The following is a 19,496-nucleotide window of genomic DNA, read 5'->3' as shown; positions in this document are numbered from 1 at the left end:
AACAAGGTGCATCTATATCTTAGGATACTGTAGATGTCTCAGTTGCTGACTATTAGAAATTTAGTGTGCAGTAGTTTGCTTTTATCCTTTTCTTCTAGCTTTAATTTTATGAAATTAATACACAATCTTTTTTTCTTAGTTTCTCCCAAAAGTGTTAGTGTTTTGTCTGTTATAGCTGGAAAAATTAGAGTAAAGAGAGATGCCATAACAAATATAGTTATATGTACAGGCATGTGGCTCATTGGTTAGGTTCTGTTTAGGACAGCTCTATCCCATACCAGACTGGCTGGTTCAAGGTCTGGCTATTCTACTTTTGAGCCAGCTAATTTGTACCCTTTGGAGGCAACAACTGATGGATCAAGTGTTTTGTTCCATATGACTCCTATGGGTAACCTGAATTGAGTTCTAGGCTCCTGACTTTCGCCTGGCTCACCCCTGGTATTGCAGGCATTTGAGAAGTGAGCCAGTGAACAAATAAAAGAAATCTCTACATTTTCTGTCTTTCTTTATCTGCCTTGGAAGTGAAATGAAAATAGTTGGAAGCAATATGGATTTTTAGTTTTTAATTATATTTGCTAAAACTTTGGAGGATAAAATATTCTGTTACAAAGGTACTATTTCCTTAATGAGTTGTATCAGTGTTGTCTAATGAGGTTAGGTTCTTTGCAAGGTGTTACATGTTTTAATAGATATTCCTTATTCTTCAATATGTTCTTAAATATTTATTGAGACTCACATTAGAAAAACTAAGAATAATGAGGTCATGTCTCCTTTGAGTTTTAGAATAGAGGCTGGCTGCCCTGCAGGGCTGGGGCGGCCCTGAGGGAGCGGCCCAGCCGAGCCGGACCCAAGAACGAGGAGCCAGCATGCTAAGACCACCGCCAACAAGGCAGTGGGGGGGGGTCCCTGGCTATCTCCCAGGCCCAAGTGCTACCGCTTCCCCCTGGGTAAGCCTGCTACGAGGGAACCTCCGGACCAGGCTGGAGGGCTAGCTCCACCCCTCAGCCATAAGCTACAGGTGGGGCGAGTGGGGGAGGGACTGGAACCTTGCTGGCCTAGAGGAGGCTGGCTGCCCTGCAGGGCTGGGGCGGCCCTGAGGGAGCGGCCCAGCCAAGCCGGACCCAAGAACGAGGAGCCAGCATGCTAAGACCACCGCCACAAGGCAGTGGGGGGGTCCCTGGCTATCTCCCAGGCCCAAGTGCTACCGCTTCCCCCTGGGTAAGCCTACAGAGTTTTTACGATCAGAAAAACCTTCCCAGGGACACTCTTGAATAAGGCCAGCCTTTGTATGGGATAGAGATGAATTTCTGGTGTTTCCCAGCAATGGTAAACATAAACATTGGGGCAGGATTAGAATTTTGACATGAAGGTTTGAATGAGAGTACCCATAAGAACTATTACAACCACATTGGGTTGCCAACCAAGCTGGGACCCAGAAACTTGAGTGGCCTAGTGGGGAGGTGGTGGGCATCTTCCTCCTGGGTAACTACCCCTCTGATAAACACGGAACCAAGATAGGGATGGGATTGCTAAACAGAGATGCATATGCCAGTATTTATCTGGGCTGGGTGGAGGGCTGGTCGGGTCGAGTCGGGCTTCAAAATGCATCAATAATTTCCAGAGTTTGATGGGGGGTGGGACAGACTGGACAAGACTGCAGTAATGTTTTTATGTAAGTCTGATTGCTCCCAAATAATCTCTTTCCACTAGTAGAATTCATCACGTACTCATGAAGCAGACGATGGCATCATTTTTCCCAAAAGACTTCTGTGTTTCCTTTTAATTAAGCATGTGTTGGTTACTCAGAGGCGCATTATTTTATCAGGGTGCTATACTCTGGTGTTGATGATGTCAATGCAGAAAACAGTAATATTATTTCAACCCCAAACAGCCTGTATCTCAAGCAATAAGACTTTGTGAAGTAACCAATGAACCAACAATCGATATGAGTCAGATTGCTTATGATCTACATCAAGAATTGCAAAACCTAATAAATCTATAAAGCCCTATGACACTTGGAAATGGGAAGGGAGGGCAGAGAAATCTTACATCACCCCAGTAGGTGTGAGGAAGACGGGGGAAGTATAACCCATCAGGACCATAACTGGTAACTCATAGAAAGCAGTCTCGAGTCAGCATTAAACAATAGCAAAACTACAAAGACGTGGAGGGAATCAGGAGCAATCCTAACAACCTCTTAACAGGAGGTCATACGCAAAGATTCGGGGGCAGACCCTAGAACGGAGCAGGGGGACAGGAGGAAGCATGTGTCCCAACCCTGAAGACTCCCGGAGCCTCACCAAGGACTATCAGTACGACCACCGAGGACTACATCCCTACTGCCAAGGAGACCACGGGGGAGAAGGAGTGCCTTCGGAGGCCAGGAGCTCTGAGGTCGCCCACCCCCATTTGGACCTACAGTGTGGGATGGAATAAGCCCAATTCCTGCCTTGCAGGATTCAGGGACATCGGTGCGACAGCCAGGATCCCTGGGCGGTCCGCAGAAACAGAAGAACAGTAAGCTTCCTTCGGAACTAGGGAGGGGAGCTTCCTCTGGCCCTTGCCTGCTTCCAACTTTGGGTCCCCACCCTCTTTTGTAAGGACCATTAGGATTGCTCCAGAAACCTCTCATAACAAACATGAACAAACAAGCTAGAATAGATAGAGAACAGATGGGAAGGCTTGGAAACGGACAGGAAGTGGCCAGCCGGGATGCACTTGTGACTCACTGGGTGGGACACAAAGATCAGATACTCCTCTCTGGGGTGTTGAGGATTTCTCTGCACACCCCTCCCAAAAACATTCACCTGAACTGTTGACATTTGTCCTGTTAAAGTTATAGAGTTGGACTACCCGAAAAACAGCCAGGTTCAGCAAAATCACGCTTCAATGCTATAAAATGCTAAATACTAACACTGAAATAGACAAGGGACAGCTGAATAGCAATCTATAGCCATTTTAAGGTATATAGACCATGGCTGAATGTAAGCCAAAGTTGAAATGTCTATGAGGGAGTCACAGGTTGTGGTCGAGAACATGCATTTTCCTAGTAACATATTGGTTAATCAATACCATGTCAATTGATGCCATAATGCTGTAAATGGTTGTAAATATTAGGTTGAGTTTTTTACTTGATTGGGATGATGCTCTGTTGGTTCTGCCTTTGGACCAGAGATGGTCTCACCAGGAAACCATTGAACTTGCCAGGACAATTGGATGCTGGACTTTATGATTGGTCAAAACCTCCAATGAAAGAATCTCAACTGAGTTTGAACTATGGAAATACAGCGGGGTGGAGCAATCCACCGTGGGGGGGGAGGGTGTGGGGAGGAGCGGGGGGAATTCCAGTGCATAAAAAAAAAAATGTGTGTCACATAACGCAATGAAATTAATAAAAAAAAAAAAGAAGAAGAAAAAAAAAAGGTCATGTCTCCTTTGAGTTTTAGAATAAAATGCTTGATAAAAGAGTCACTCATAAGCTATTACTAAGTCTACAGGAAAATAATTGTCTTTTATTGAAGTTACTCTTTTTTCACATTTTATTATTATTATTATTATTATTATTATTATTATTTTATGATACAATTCCATAGGCTCCTGGTATTTCCCTTTCCCACCCCAACACCCCTCCCCCTACCTAGTTCCTCTATATCATTGCTAAAATATAGTTCTTCATACACAGTCATATGTCCATCATTGCAGGCATGGACAATGGCAGAGAGTCCAGCATCCTATTGTCAAGATATAGTAAACAGTTTCATTGTAAGTCCATCTTTGTCTGGAAGTAGAAATGTGTACTACATTGTATCCTCACATCTGGATGTTAGTCTCCACTTCACAGCTACTGTACATCCCCTCAAATGAAATCATAATACAAAATCAACAATAGAAAGAAAACTAGAAATTTACAATGCCATGAAGTTAAATAGCATGTTACTAGAAATGACAGTCTCCATTACACAGCTACTATACATCCCCTTAAGTGAAAAGCCACAAAACAAAATCAACATCAGGAAGAAAAAAGAAATTAACAACAGCATGAAGTTAAATAACATGCTACTAAATGACTAATGTGTAGCTGAAGAAATGAAAATCAAGAACCTTCTTGAAGAAAATGATGCTACTGTATGATCTATGAATCAGTGAAGAATTTAATCAGAAGAAAGTGTTTGAAGAGATAAAACTAACAGAAAACATCAAAACCCATGCGATACAGTTTCCGCTGATTTTTGTTGGTGAAATGTGTCTCTTCTAGACAACAAATAAATGGGTTTTGTTTTTTAATCCAGTCTATTAATCTAAGACGTTTGATTAAGCTTAAGCTATTTACATTCGGAGTTTTATATGTATGGATGATACTTTAGTCCTGTCATTTTAGGAATGGGTTGTTCATTGGTTTAATCTTTTGTTGTCATTTTACTTGGATGTTCTTCACATTTGCCTTTGGTTTTGTTTGGTGCTATTCCTCTTCTCTGTCAAGAGAACATCTTGAAGTATCATTTGTAGGGCAGGTTTGAAAGAGGCAAATTCTTTTAATTTTTCTTTACTGTGGAAGAATTTGATTTCATTTTCAAAGACAAAGGAAAGCTTTGCTGGATACATTATCCTAGGCCAACAATTTTTTTCTTTTAGAATCTGGAATATGTAACTCCATTCTCTTCTTCACTGTAGAGTTTCCTGTGAGAGATCTCCTGTGAGTTTAATTGGCATTTCTTTATATGTCACTTGATTTTTTTCACGTGCACATTTAAGGATCTTTTTCTTATGTTCAATTGAAGAGAGCTTGATGATCATGTGTCTCAGTGAAGATCTCTTTTGATCAGGCCTGTTGGGAGTTCTGTGTCCCTCCTGGATGTTGTTTCCCAATTCTTTCTCTAGATTAGGGAAATTTTCCTTTATTATTTCATTAAATATATTTGTAAAACCAGTTTCTCTTTCTGCACCTTCTGGGACTCCCATAACTCTTGTGTTTGACCTTTTAATAGTGTATTTCAATTCTTGAATAACTTTTTTGGCCCGATCCAGCTCTGCTTCTAGTTTTTTGTTTGTTCCTCCTGGTGACAGGAAATATCTTCCAATTCTGAGATTCTTTCTTCTGCTTTCTTCATTCTATTTTGGAGATTCTCCGTGTACTTTTAATTTGCTCCACTGTGTTCTAAATATCAGCTTTGATTTGCTTTATTGCTGCTGTTGCTTGTATAAAATATTCCTTAAATTCTTTGAACTCTTGTATGTGCTTCTCATTGTTGATCAGAAGTTTTAAAATGAAGTTTTCTGAATTCTGTGTCCCCCATTTTCTCGATGTCTTCCTCAGTTAACTCTGAGGTTGGCATAGGGTTTTGCTCCTTTGCGGGGGAGTTTTCCGTAATATTCACTGTGCCTTCGTCTCTTCTTTTGTTCTTGGTCATTGTACTTCTGTTTAGCAGAGTCTTCTCCTTGAGGCAGGATTCTAAACTGAGTCTTCTCCTTGAGGCAGGATTCTAAACTGTGTCACCCACGGGTCTACAATGTGATTTTACTTATTGTAGTTGGTACATGGCTCTTTGCTTGCAGCCAATTGTGCCACTCCTTCCAGTGAGTTCCAGGTCTGGGTTCTTATGTTAGATTTCCACAAATAACTCTGTAGCCCCAGCTCCTGGCTCACCAATCTCTACCTCCTGTAATACCATGCTGAGGCTGCATCGTTGTCTCTGTACAATCTTTTTCCCACTTCTGGCTGAAGCAGGTTCCAGGATTAGGGAGACATCATGTGTCCTATATAGCTAGGTTGTTGGTGGTGCTGATCTTGCTGGAACCTGTTGGCTGTTAGGTCTGGGTACCACATGGGGCTCTTTTGACCCTTACGATGCCACAGTCGGTATTATTTTCCTGTGGGGCCAGTGCAATGCAATGACCTGGGTGAGTTCTCCCTGAGCTCAGCACATGTGAATTCACTGTTGTCCCCTGCAGTTCTAAAGCTTTTGCCACACTGTACAAAATGGTGCCTGACGTGCCACTACTAGAGTTCTTTTTTTTTTTTTGACTTTTTTTTTTATTAATTATTATGCATTATGTGACAGTTTCATAGGCTCTGGGAATCTCCCCACCCCTCCCCACGCCCCTCCCCCCTGGTGGAGTCCTCCACCTTGGTGCAGTATTACAGTTCAAATTCAATCAAGATTCTTTCGTTGCAAACATATACCAAACATAGAGTCCAGCTGCTTATTGTCCAGATGGGTTGAACTACTAGAGTTCTTGATCTGCTGGCCATGAGGTCTTAGGGCTACCCACACCTTCTTGGGTGGAACCTGTAGGATGCCACGTTGATGCAGTTCACTGAATCAGAAATGAGTTCACTCCCAGCTCAGTGTATGCTCTGTTCTTTCCCTTGCCTTTGCCTCCTTAGGCAAAATGGTGCCCAATTCAGCTCCAGGGGGCTGACTGGTCTGTGAAATCCACCCTGTTCTCGCACTGCCCATCTGGGATCTGCTGTTCTGTCTCTGCTCCTGGTCAAATCAAATGGACCAGCAGGACGGACAGATCTTTGTCTGGGTTCACCTCCCAAGCTTCCAGTGAAAGTCCCTTCCCACCTGGTTGCTGGTGGAGTTCCGGCTACTGGTAGAGTTCAGATCACCACTGGAGTATCAGTCACTGCAATAGCATACCAATGTGTCCGCTGCTTTACTGTGTCTGTCAGTCTCCAGGTACCCCTTTGCTGTTGTTCTGTCCTCTCCTGTTTCCTGGAATGTGTCCTCTCTGCTTCTTCCTGATTAAATGTTTCTCCATCCATTTAAAAGTATCCTTACCCTATTCTGCTATCTTGATTCTCCCCTGAAATTACTCTTTAGTTTTATGCAATAATGCTTTTTGAAATTTTCCTGGTTTCCCATGTGAATGCACACTGTAGCTGTTTTGCAGACTGTATTCTTAAAATAGGATTATGCGATTAAATAGTGGGTTACAGATCATTATAGAATGGCCTTTGTTTCCTCCGTTGTGTTGGTTAGTTTAGCCTTTTATTATCCTATATCCATTCTTGTGTGGTCTTTGTTTCGTCTTAGGTCTTGGGAGGCTACGTTTCTGTGATTCTGGATTCTTTACCATCCTACTTCTGGTTGAATTTGAACAGTGGGTGTGTAATAGGATATTGATAGAGTGGGAAGAAGGAAGTTAGATTATGTCTTTCCTGTAGCCCTCTCCTACAGTGCATTTCTGGAAGTGGCTTCATCTCTAAACAACTGCATTTCCTGTTGGTTGGATTTTGTAAATGTAACTCTTGTTGGACTGTAGTGATGGTGTTCATTCCACTTGACTTTTTAGGCTTAAGTGAGGCATCAGTTTTCCACTCTTGCTTGTTCTATGTGCTGTACCTTATGTTATTGATTCTTTTTTTTTTTTTAAAGTTTTATTTACTTTATTGGAAAGGCTGATGTACAGACAGGAGCAGAGACAGAGAGGAAGATCTTCCGTCTGATGATTCACTCCCCAAGTGAGCCGCAACGGCCGGTACTGTGCCAATCCGAAGCCAGGAGCCAAGAACTTCTTTCCGGGTCTCCCACGCGGGTGCAGGGTCCCAATGCTTTGGGCCGTCCTCGACTGCTTTCCCAAGCCACAAGCAGGGAGCTGGATGGGAAGTGGAACCACCAGGGTTAGAACTGGCGACCATGTGGGATCCCAGAGTGTTCAAGGCAAGGACCTTAACCATTATGCTATCGTGCTGGGCCCCACTTATTGATTGTAATAACCTGCTTACATTTCTTTTTTTTAAGATTTATCTATTTTTATTGGAAAGTCATATGTATGTATATATATGGGGGGGGTGGGGATAGACAGAGAGGAAGATCTGTCTGCTGATTCACTCCCCAAGTGGACGCAATGGCTAGAGTTGAGCTGATCTGAAGCCAGGAGCTTCTTCTGGGTCTCCCGCGTGGGGTCTGCAGGGTCCCAAGGCTGTGGGCCATCCTCAATTGCTTTTTCAGGCCACAAGCAGGGAGCTGGCTGGGAAGTGGGTTGCTGGAATTAGAACTGGCACCCGTATGGGATCTTGTCATATGCAAGGCGAGGTCTTTTGTCACTAGGCTACTGCGTTGGGTGCACCTGATACATACACATGAGAAAGCAATCTGCACCTCAGTATTCTTCATAGCACAGCCAACCGTCAGAAAAAAACATGGAAACAACCTAGATGCCCATTGAAGGAGGATTAGATAAAGAAATTGATATATCTACTCTACAGAATACTACTCAGCTATTAAAAAGTATAACATTTTACCATTTGCAACCAAATGGTCCCAAGTGGAGATCGTTATGCTAAGTAAAAGCCAATCCCAAGAGGACAGATCATATGTTTGCTCTAGCATATTACAACTTCCATAAAAATAAAATAAAAAATAAAAAATAAAATTAAATAGACACACACATGTAACCCCATAAACAAAGGATGTAATGGAGACCAGTGTACCAGAAACCAAAGAAAATCAACAGAATGCGTTTCCACTATGAATAAACGTAGACTCACAATGAAATTTCTAGACAACAAAATATTAGACTATCTTCCATTGTCTATACCAACAGCGCCTGAATTATCCTGGGAAAAATCTTTTCATTTTTTTTGGAATGAACAAAATATTTGGCCATCTTTACACAATCAAAATGAGGCCTGATGAACTATATCACTTTCACTGATTGGACTCTTTTATACAATATTAAACAACAGAATCTATTAGCTATGTTCCTTTTGTTTAAGCAACAAAAGCCCAGCCTGTTCATGATTTGTGGAAATAAAGAACAGAAAAAGAAGCCAGATCCCAAAAAGGTGTGCGGATCCATAAGGGTACCAACAGGAAATTGGATGGCACCATCAGAACAGTTCATCTAAAGAGAACTGACTGAAGTGACTACAGAAATGTAGGCAGGTGGAAAGTCAGATATACAGAGAGGAAGAGAGACAGAGAGGAAGATCTTCTGTCCATTGATTCATTTCCCAAGTGGCAGCAACAGCTGGAGCTGTGCCAATCCAAAGCCAGGAGCCAGGAGCCTCTTCCAGGTCTCCCAAATGGGTGCAGGGTCCTAAGGCTTTGGGCCATCCTCTACTGCTTTCTCAGGCCACAGGTAGGTAGCTAGATGTGAAGCAGGACTGCTGAGATTAGAACCAGCGCTCATATAGGATCCTGGTGCATACAAGCCAAGGACGTTAGCTGCTAGGCTGCTGTGTGGGACCCCACAATTTTATTTTTATTTAAGCAGCAGATTTTACACGCACACACACACATACATACATACATATATGGAGAGAGCTCTTCCATGCTCTGGCTCATTCCTGAAATGGGCACGGTGAGCAGGGCTAGGAGCCTGGAAGTTCATCTAAACCTCCCTCATGGCTGGATGGAGAGATCCAAGCACTTGAGCCATCTTGCACTGCTTTCCCAGGCACTTTGCCAGGGAGCTGGAAGGGAAGTGGAGCAACTGGGATTCTAGTCAGTACGGGATATTCCCAATGGGATACCAGCATCACAGGGAGTAGGGCTTAACACACTGAACCACACACTGGCTTCCTGTCTTTGCTCACTTTCTTTTCTCAAAAGTTATTACTCATTTTTATGTATTTCAAAGGCTGGGTGACAGAGGAAAAAGAAAGAAGGGAAGGAAGGAAGAAAAAAAAAGATGATCGATAGATAGATAGGTATTGGTCTTCTATTTTCCTGTTCATTGTTCCCCTCATATGCTCCCATCCATGTTGGACACAGTGATGACACTGGCTCTGAGCTCACCACCAAGGAACTAAAGGAGAAGCAAGCTGTGGAGCAGGTGGAAAATGGGACAGATGGTCCTGAAAATGAAGATGCTGCTGAGGTTAATGGGGAGCAGAGGCAGACAAGGAGTTAGATGAAGAAGAAAAATGGAGAAAGGAAGATGAGGAGAGGGAAGAGGGTGATGGTGAGGAAGAAGATGGAGATGAAGAGGAGGCTGAAATACCTACATGCAAACGGGCAACTGAAAGTGGTGAAGATGACAATGTTGGCACCAAGAGTGAGTGGTTAGATGTCAGAAGAAAAAAAGGGGCGGGGTATTGTGATGACTTTTCACTTCCATTCTCTGAGTGTGGTCATCTGTAGTGAACAGCCCACCACCCACTGCTGGGCAGTGCCTCCTGCAGACCACACACTTGCTCTCCACCAGCCAGACTCATGACATGAAGTTCCAGTAGGCAAGGGGAAAAGAGCCAAAACATCCAGGCCCTGACTTTTTAAAAAAAAAGTTTTTTAAAAGGAACATTTGTATGTATTTGTTACTTACATTTTATATTTTATACATATTGTTAGGGGTCAGTCATCTTTTTAAAAAATTATATTTATTTTTATTGGAAAGGCAGATTTACAGAGAGAATGATCTTCCGTTTGCTGGTTTATTCCTGAAGTGGCCGCAGTGGCCACAGCTGAGCTGATCTGAAGCCAGGAGCCAGGAACCTCCCCTGGGTCGCCCATGCGGGTGCAGGGTTTGAAGGCTTTAGGCTATCATGCTGGGATCAGAGACTAGTCATTTAAAAATATTTAAATATTATTATTTTTTAATTTTATGGTACGATGGAGTTAGACAATATGCTACTGTATAACCGATGTCTTGATGAAGAAATGAAAAAACACAAAAGCTTCTTGGGTAAAATAATGCTACTTTGTTCTACAAGTCAGAGAAGAATTTGATAAGAAAAAAGAAACTATTTGGAAGGAGTGAAAATAAAAACAAACATCAGAACACATGGGTTGCAAAAAAACAGTATGGAAAGGTTTATTGATCTTAAAATTTGCATGACTAGAGAACATATGGTATTTGTCCTTTTGACTTATTTCATCAAGAATAATGGTCTCTAGTTGAGACCATCTAGTTGCAAATGGCATAATTTCATTTTTTTTAATGGTTGAGTAGTATTCCACGGAGTAGATGTACCACAATTTCTTTAACCACTCCTCTTTGGATGGGCATCTGGGTTGTTTCCATCTCTTTGCTAAAGCCAAAATAAACAAAAGGGGTCAAGCCATTTTTAATGATCCCTGGATGACCAAGCAAGTCTTTGGTGCATTTTCTGTCCTACTTGTATGTGACCATGTTTGCTATAGTCTTAAATGAGAAAAAAGACCCTGTGAAAGCAAGAACAACAAAACAAGCATTCTAGTAACTTATTTGTATGTCTGTATGTGCTTAGCTGTAGTTTAAGTAGTTGGTTTGTATGAGATGTTTAAGAAGGCCAAAGAGAAAAGGTTTCTCTTTATCTCCCTTTTTTGTGTATGAAGTTGAGGTTCATTTATTTATTTTTGGCTTGTTTGGTGTATGTGTGAAACAATGTTGTCCAACAATGAAGAGGAATTTTATTTTGCTGTTGTAACAAGACAATTGAAATGAATTAAAAAAATTTTTAAAACATTTGTAGATCTGTCTAAATGAGAAACCAGAATTAATGGTTCTGTAAATTTGGTGGCTTTACATAAGTAGAATCATAAAGCATTTGTCCTTTTTGTGAGTAACTTATTTTCTTAGCATATTATCTTCAAAGTTTATGTTTTAGCGGTGACAGGAATTTTCTAAGTTTTTAAAGATTGAATAATACACAATTGTGTGAAATATATCACATTTTGTGTATCCGTTTATTTGATGATGGATGTTTTGATTTCTTTCACTCTTGGCTATTGTGAATAGTGCTGCTATGAACATGGATATACAAATAACTCTTAAAGACCCTGTTTTCAAACGTATTGAATATGTGCCAAGAGGCAGGATCCTTGTTGCATTCACTTTGTCATACGTGGATTACTGATAGTTGTCCTGTGGAATTGCTCTTTCTTACTGACAGTTTCCTCTTGATAAGCATGTACACAATGTATCTCCCTTACGTTTTGATTTCCTGGCAAGAGGCACTCCAACAGGACGGGTGGTGTTCTTTCATTTTATGGAATCATTGCTGCCTCCATTGGTGAAAGCAGTTCTTTCTTGGACGTGAAGACATAGACCAACAGAGTCACAGCACCAGAACTTAATCCTTCCATCTAACTGTTTTTGTACCCCTCTCCAGTTTCCTTTATTCGCTTCACTCCAGTAATCACTATTCTATGTGGGGAGTGGGGTGCTAAAGCCGCTCCTGGGATTGGGAAGGGCCGTTGTAAGATGGCGGCTGGCCCAGGGCCAGGAGGCAGAGTTGGTCTCGCCAGCAGGTAAACAGGAAGTCACAGGGATAGGCTAATGTCCTCGCTGGGATTATGTCATTGCTACTGGCCTATCACATAGCGCCAAGTGGACTCACAGAGAGAAGTGATTGGTGGAGAACGATATAAAAGTAGCCGTTGTAAAAGCTGGGACGGACGGACAATGACGAGAAAGACGGAGAGACTATGACAGGGAAAGACCAGATGGGGAGAAGGAGGACAGGCGGGAAGAAGTGTGGCAGAGAGAGGGCTGGAAAAGCGGTAGAGAAGTAGTAAGACCTAAGTTCGGGGACAAGAATGGAGAAATGCAGCAGAAAACAGGGAAAAGAACGAAGAAAGCTGGCAGAGAGAGGGCTGGAGAAGCGGCAGAGGAAAGCTAAGGCCAATGGGGAAAGGGGCAGCGGAGAAAAGGGTTTAAATGTGGACGCTTTTGGCAGTGAGGGGTCCAGTTGCGGTTCTGGCTTTTCCCAGACCCTCAAGAGTGTGCCTCATCCAGCGACGACAATTCTACATAATGATTGACTTTTGTTTGTTCCCAAACAAAAAAAGTGCAAGTGTTCTTGTTTTTCAGTATCTTATTTCATTTAACATGATTACCTCTATTTCTGCTTATTTTGTTGCAAATAATACATCAGTTCAAAGTGGCTGAATAGTATTCCATTATGTAGATGCACCATTGTATCAATTTTTCTGTTGAAAGGTTTAAAGGTTGATTTTATATCTTGCCTATATTAAGTATTATAGCAATAAGCTTTGAAGTGTAGGCATTTTTTTAGTATGTACTCGTATTTACTTTGTGTATACATATATATAAATAAATCTGTTATATATGTATATATATCTAGAGGTGGGATAGTTGGATCATATGGCAGATCTCCTTTTAGTACTTTTTAAAAAAAATACTTATTTTATTTTTTGAAATGTAGTGTTAGGGAGGGGGAGATCTTCCGTACACCAATTCACTCAGGGCTGGGCCAGGCTGAAGCAAGCAGAAAAGAGCTTCTTTCAAGTCTCTGAAATGGGTACAAGGGTCCATGTATTTGGGATATCCTCTGCTGCTTTCCCAGGCCATTAGCAGGGAGTTGGATCAGAAGTAGCATAGCCAGGAGTAGAACGTTAACTCATATGATACTGACATCATAGATGGCTTCTCCTTTAGGTTGTCAGTTTTCTACTGTTTTCTATAATGAGTGTATTAATTTACAACCTTACCAAAGGATTTCCTTTTCTCACTGTCACCAGCATTTATTACTATTTTTTAAAGTAGCCATTTTAATTGTGGTGAGATTAATAGTCTCATTCTTTTTTTTTGGTATTTTTAATGAAATCTGTTAAGTTTTAACTATTAAAACATTGACTATTCATTTCATTTACGGTACATAAAACATTAGAAAATGTCCTAACTGTTCCACTTCACTTCCAGCGCCCAGTCTGTGGCCCAGGAAATTAGTAGAGAATGGTACAAAGCCTTCAAACCCTGTGCCATCATGGGAGACTTGGAAGAAGCTCCTGACTCTTGGCTTTGGATCAGCTTAGCTCTGGCCATTGTGGCCACCTGGGGACTGAACCAGTGAATGAAAGATTTTTCCCTCTGTTTCTCTTTGTCTCTTTAAATATGACTTTCCAACAAAAGCAAATAGATCTTTAAAAAAGTTAAAAAAAAAAGAGAGAGTGCAAGAGGGGTTGGCATTCTGGCACAGTAGATTAAGCTGCCACCTGCTATCTGGTGTCACGTATTGGAGCCCCAGTTCACATCCCAACTGCTCTATGTCTGTTTTTTAATTTTTAAATTTTAAAATTATTTTTCATGATGCAGTTTTATAACTCTAGGAATTCCTTCCCCATTGCACCTCCCCTTTCTCCCTCACTGCCCCTCCCCACTCTTTTCCCCATATATATTTATGTATTTTTTCAAAATTTTTGTTTTTCATGATATAGTTTCATAGGCTCAGGGATATCCCCTTCCAGCCTCTGCTTTTCCCTCACCTCCACTGTTTCCATCCATATAATTACAATAGTATAGTTCTTAAGCAACAGTTACAAGTCCACTGTTTTGTTCTTTAAGTATATCATGACGTAGGTATAGATAATGATAGATTGTCTAGCATTCTATTGTCATTGGGAGTCCTTTTATTCAGGAGTAGAGCTGCATACTGCAGTGTGTCTTTACTTCCTGGCATGCTAGTCTCCATTATACAGCTCCTGTAGATAAATATTTGTATATGCATGTTTACCTAAGTATTTATTTAGCTTATATTTTGCAGGAGTTTGCCTTCTATCAGAGAGAACATATGATATTTGTCCCTTTGTGATTGGCTTATTTCACTGAGCATAATGACCTCTAGTTGGGACCATTTTGTTGCAAATGGTAAAATATCATTCTTGTTAATGGCTGGGTAATAATCCATAGAATAAATGTTTCACAGTTTCTTTATCCATTCTTCTTTTGATGAGCATTTGGGTTGTTCCATGTCTCTGTTATTGTGGATTGTGTGCTGTAAACACAAGGTTGTATGTCACTTTCTCATATGTAGACTTCATGTCCTTTGGATATATTCCCAGAAGTGGGATAACTGGGTTGAACAGTAGATTGATGTTCAGCTCTCCAAGAACTCTCCATATTGACTTCCATAGTGGCTACATCAGGCTACACTTTCAGTCTCATTCTAATTTGATGTGTACCTTCCTGGTGGCTAATGGTATTTGTTTTTCATAAATTTGTTGACCATTCGAGAAGGGTCTAACTATTTGCCCAGTTTTATTTTTGTTTACTTAAAAGAGATTTATTTATTTGAAAGGCAGAGTACAGAAGAGGAGGAGTCAGAGAAGGAGAGATCTTACGTCTTCTGGTTCACTTTTTTTTTTTTAAAGATTTATTCATTTTATTACAGTCAGATATACAGAGAGGAGGAGAGACAGAGAGGAAGATCTTCCGTCCGATGATTCACTCCCCAAGTGAGCCGCAACTGGCCGGTGCGCGCCGATCCGATGCCGGGAACCTGGAACCTCTTCCGGGTCTCCCACGCGGGTGCAGTGTCCCAGTGCATTGGGCCGTCCTCAACTCCTTTCCCAAGCCACAAGCAGGGAGCTGGATGGGAAGTGGAGCTGCTGGGATTAGAACCGGCGCCCATATGGGATCCTGGGGCTTTCAAGGCGAGGACTTTAGCCACTAGGCCACGCCGCTGGGCCCTTCTGGTTCACTTTTCAGATGTTCACAACAGCCAGTGATGGACCAAACTGAAGTTAGAACCCTTGAATACCATCCTTATTTTCCACATGGGTGGTACAAACCCAAGTAGATGGGTCATCTTCTTTTGCTTCCCAAGCAGATTAACAGGGAACTAAAGCTGAAGTAGAGCAGCTAACGCTTGAGCTGGTAGCATCTCAACTGGAGGCGAGATCTTCTGTACCACATTGTAGGCCCCGTGCCTATTTTTAAATTTGATTATTAATTTTTTGCACTACCCAATTCTTTTTATTCGCTATATAATTTGAATATTAGCCTTTTGTCATACGTAAAGCTTGCAAATAGTTTCTCTCACTCTGACAGTTGTCTTTCTACTATGTTAATAGTTTCTTTTTCAGGCTAGAAATTTTAAAATTTAATGTGTTCTTATATATCTGTTTTTGATTTTGTTGTTTATACTCTTGGAGTCTTATTTAAAAAAATTATTGCCCATACTGATAGTCTGAAACACTCCACCCTAAGTTTTCTTGTAGTAGTTTCATGATTACAGGTTTTACATTTAGGTAGTAGTGTCAGGTCTTAATTTTCTGCATATAAATATCCAGTTTTCCCTAACATCATTATTGAAAAGACTGTTCTTTCTCCACCTTCACTGTTTGTCTTTGCTATTAGTGATTTTGATATTGAGCAGGGGTGGAGACCTTGCCTGCAGGGTGACGGTAAGTCCCTGCTGCTGAACTGACACGGTGCCTCGATTCTTTCTCCCATGACTCCTTTGTGCTGTTAAGTAGACACAGATGGGTGAGGAAAACACCGGCTGATGTTCATGGTTTGCTTCATCTTGCCTTCCTGATTATTGTTCTCTACTGAGGTTGACTGGGGCACAGCACCCACATTGGAACTAATCTTGTATCCATGTTCTTTTCAAGCTTCTGACCATTCAACCCAACCATTAGATGCTACCCATTAACTGGTATACACTTGTAACTTCACTCATCTCTCTAGGCAATGGCAGTCAAGTCCACAAGGTCCTGCTTACCTGAAGATACTCTGTTCACCACTTTCCTTTAGAACTACCTAAGTGGGGCTATTAGTAATACTGCAGCTTACTTTTGTGTGGCATCAGCATGTCCTACTGAATCATCTGTAGACCAGACTAATTTTCCTATATTTAGTTAGGTGATCCTAAGGAACTTTGCATTTTTTTTTAAGAGACAAGAAGCAATCTATCAATAATAGTTCCTATAGGGATCTTGTCTACTTGCTCATGCACATTAGTTATGCCCTTAGGACTTGATCAAACCAGTGCTAGGTCAATTTTATTTGATATGCTCAAATTTATGAATTGGTAGATCAGCCATTAGCTTTTATGATGGACTACCTGAGGTTATATGGTACATTTTGGCAATGTAATCAGGATCTGCTGAGGACCAGTGTGGTGTTCAAAGCCAGGTTTCAAAGAGAGAATAGTTAGCTGGAGAGAATGATTTCCTTTGCGTCTAAATCTGTAGTTTTTTTTTTTTTTTTACTGTGATTCATTTCAAATCTGTAGTTTATACTTTGATTCATATCTGTCGAGGACTGTGTATGTTTTTCAAAATAAATTTTGTATTTTGTTTAAGAGGTAGAATTATAGACAGAGAAAAAGAAAAATCTTCCATCTGCTGATTCAGTCCTCAAATGCCTGCCATCATGAGGGCTGGGCTGGGTTGAAGCCAGGAGCTGGGAGCTTCATCTGTATCTCCCACATGGGAGAAGGGGCCCAAGAACTTGGACTGTCATGTGCTGCCTTTGCAGGCCATTGGCAGGGAGCGGTTGGGACTTGAACTAGTACTCTTATGGGATGCTGCAACCATGGGTGGAGGCTTAGCTTGTTATGTTATGGTGAGACCCCCATGTGCATATGTTGAAATCAACTAGTTCCAACTTTCTGCTTACTATGAATAGTCCGAATTGTATTACCTTTGTTAGAAAACTTAATGCAACTTATGATATTTTGCTGGAATGGGAAACTGATTAGTGTGTTTACAGGATGCACTACTGATAGCTGGTTAGAACTTTGAGGTGGGCAACAAAGGGTGTATTGCTGGCTCTATCATCTGATTGAAATTGTTTTTGATAGCCTTTTATAAAGGATAGAAAAGCTTTATCCCATTTGGCAGAAAATTTTACTTGTTCTACCACAAAAGTACATTTTTATCCATAACTATAATTGGAAGAATGTGATTATTCTTACAGTAATTTACTGTCATTTCTTAAGATCCATCTGTGTTTGGAACAGGCCTAAATAGATGAGCTAAATGCTGATGGTGGTAGGAATCACTTTTTTTTTTATGGTTCAAGTTTATTTGTGAAGCACTTATTTCTATAATTTCTCCAGGAAATTTGCATTGCTTTTGAATTATTTATCATTTCAGTAGGTAATGGTTCTGTTGACATGAACTTGGCTTCCTCTACTTGATTGTCCTCTGTGTGTGTTAATTGTGGTATTGCTTACTCTATGGATCAGGTAATCAAGTTGGACCTTGTGTTAATTGTCATGTTTGTCTTTTCTATCTGTGCTTTCTAAGCTGGGGAGGTAACTTTGGGGCGGATTCAAGTAGCTGTTCGAAGCTCTGGCTAGAGACCTTATCAGTTAATCATCCAACCTCTGTAAACTCTTACTCTCACTGTTGAATCACAGATCACAGTAGTATCTATCTGTCTGTCTATCTATGTATCTATCTATCTATCCATCCATCTATCCATCTATACATATACCTTTTAAAAAGCATTCAATCTTTTGTTTTGTTGTTTTCCTACATTCCTACAACTTTTTCCCCCCACTGTGTTGTTTCTTAACAATTCTTTCTTTTGTCATCTTGCTGGAAATCAGTAGGTAGGAGAGTGGTTGAGAAGGTGGGTGAATAAAAACACCTCATTAATTAGCACTTACTGTTTCAGCTGTGCAGGTATATATTACTGAGTCAATAGTACCAGTTTGAAAAGCAGTGCTTTTAATGATTCATGTGAACAAGATTTAACTTGAGATATTCTAAAAGGAAACATTTGAGCAGATTGTCTGGAACCTTTGCTTTTACCTTAGCCCCTCCCACATATTGTCTTTAACCTCAACTTTATTCCTGAACTTAAAATCCATGTAAGTTATGTGAATATCCTAAAAGTACCCCAAATTCAGCATATTCAAAATTGTACTCATTTCTTAGTCCCTGATACTCATGCAGACTCTTTTTGGAATTAGTATGATCAATCCTAATACCAAATTAATATGTAAAACAGAAAACTGGGAATCACTGTAACTTTTGTTCTTATAGAACTCAGTTTGGGGCTTCATATGGATGGCAGGTACCCGACTGAGCCATTACCTACTTCCAGGATTCACATTTGAGGGAGCCTGGGATCAGGAATGGGACTGGGATGCAGACATAAGCGGTTACGGGAGGTGGGCAGCCCACATGGTGCCATAATGCCTGTGCTGAATGCTCACCCCTTAATGTCTTTGTTTAGTGGAGAGGCAGCAGAGAGCTAATTCTTGGATTTGCTGGGTCAATCCTCAAATGCCCACATAGATCATAGGTGGGGTTGAAGGCAGGACCTGGAAATTCAATCCAGGTTTTCCAGGTGCAAGGCAAGGACTCAACTGCTGGAAACATTGCGTTGCCTCCTAGGGTCTGCTTTCATAGGAAGTTGGAATTGTGAGCCATAGGTTTAAATCCAGCAACTCTGAAGTGGAGTATGGGTGTCGTAACCAGTGTCTCAACAGGTAGGCCAAATGCCTGCCTCAAGGAGTGTTTCATAGTCCATTGTTTTCAGGGCCATAGTGTAGTGCACAGGATGTTACTTGGTTAAGACAAATTAAAATTTTAAATTAAATGAGTCAATAAGGGTCTTATTTCTGAGTGGTCTGTCTCTCTTTATAAGTATTTTGTCTTGCTGTTTCTTTTTAAAATGGTTGTGGGTAATACATACACTATTTATTTCACTGGGACTTTATTATGTAAACATTTTCAGGATAGAACACCTTATTTTATGTAGAATTCATGAATATGCATATGAGTCAGTCTGGAGACTACATTTTTTTTCTCACTGCTTAAATACTTGTGTTAAAGTGATTTTATTCTTCTGAATTTCTGAGA

The 19,496-nt window shown here is 40.9% G+C and overlaps 1 protein-coding gene across 6 annotated transcripts in view; it reads left to right on the top strand.

Moving 5' to 3' along the window:
- The window catches only part of CCDC171 (coiled-coil domain containing 171), a 304,667-nt gene that overhangs the window by 87,126 nt on the left and 198,045 nt on the right, over positions 1-19,496 (top strand). The gene's annotated exons all lie outside the window — the stretch shown is intronic.

The sequence above is a fragment of the Ochotona princeps genome, chromosome 14, assembly GCF_030435755.1.
Source record: "Ochotona princeps isolate mOchPri1 chromosome 14, mOchPri1.hap1, whole genome shotgun sequence".
Classification (NCBI taxonomy): Eukaryota; Metazoa; Chordata; class Mammalia; order Lagomorpha; family Ochotonidae; genus Ochotona; species Ochotona princeps.
This window is presented reverse-complemented; position numbering and strand designations above follow the sequence as displayed.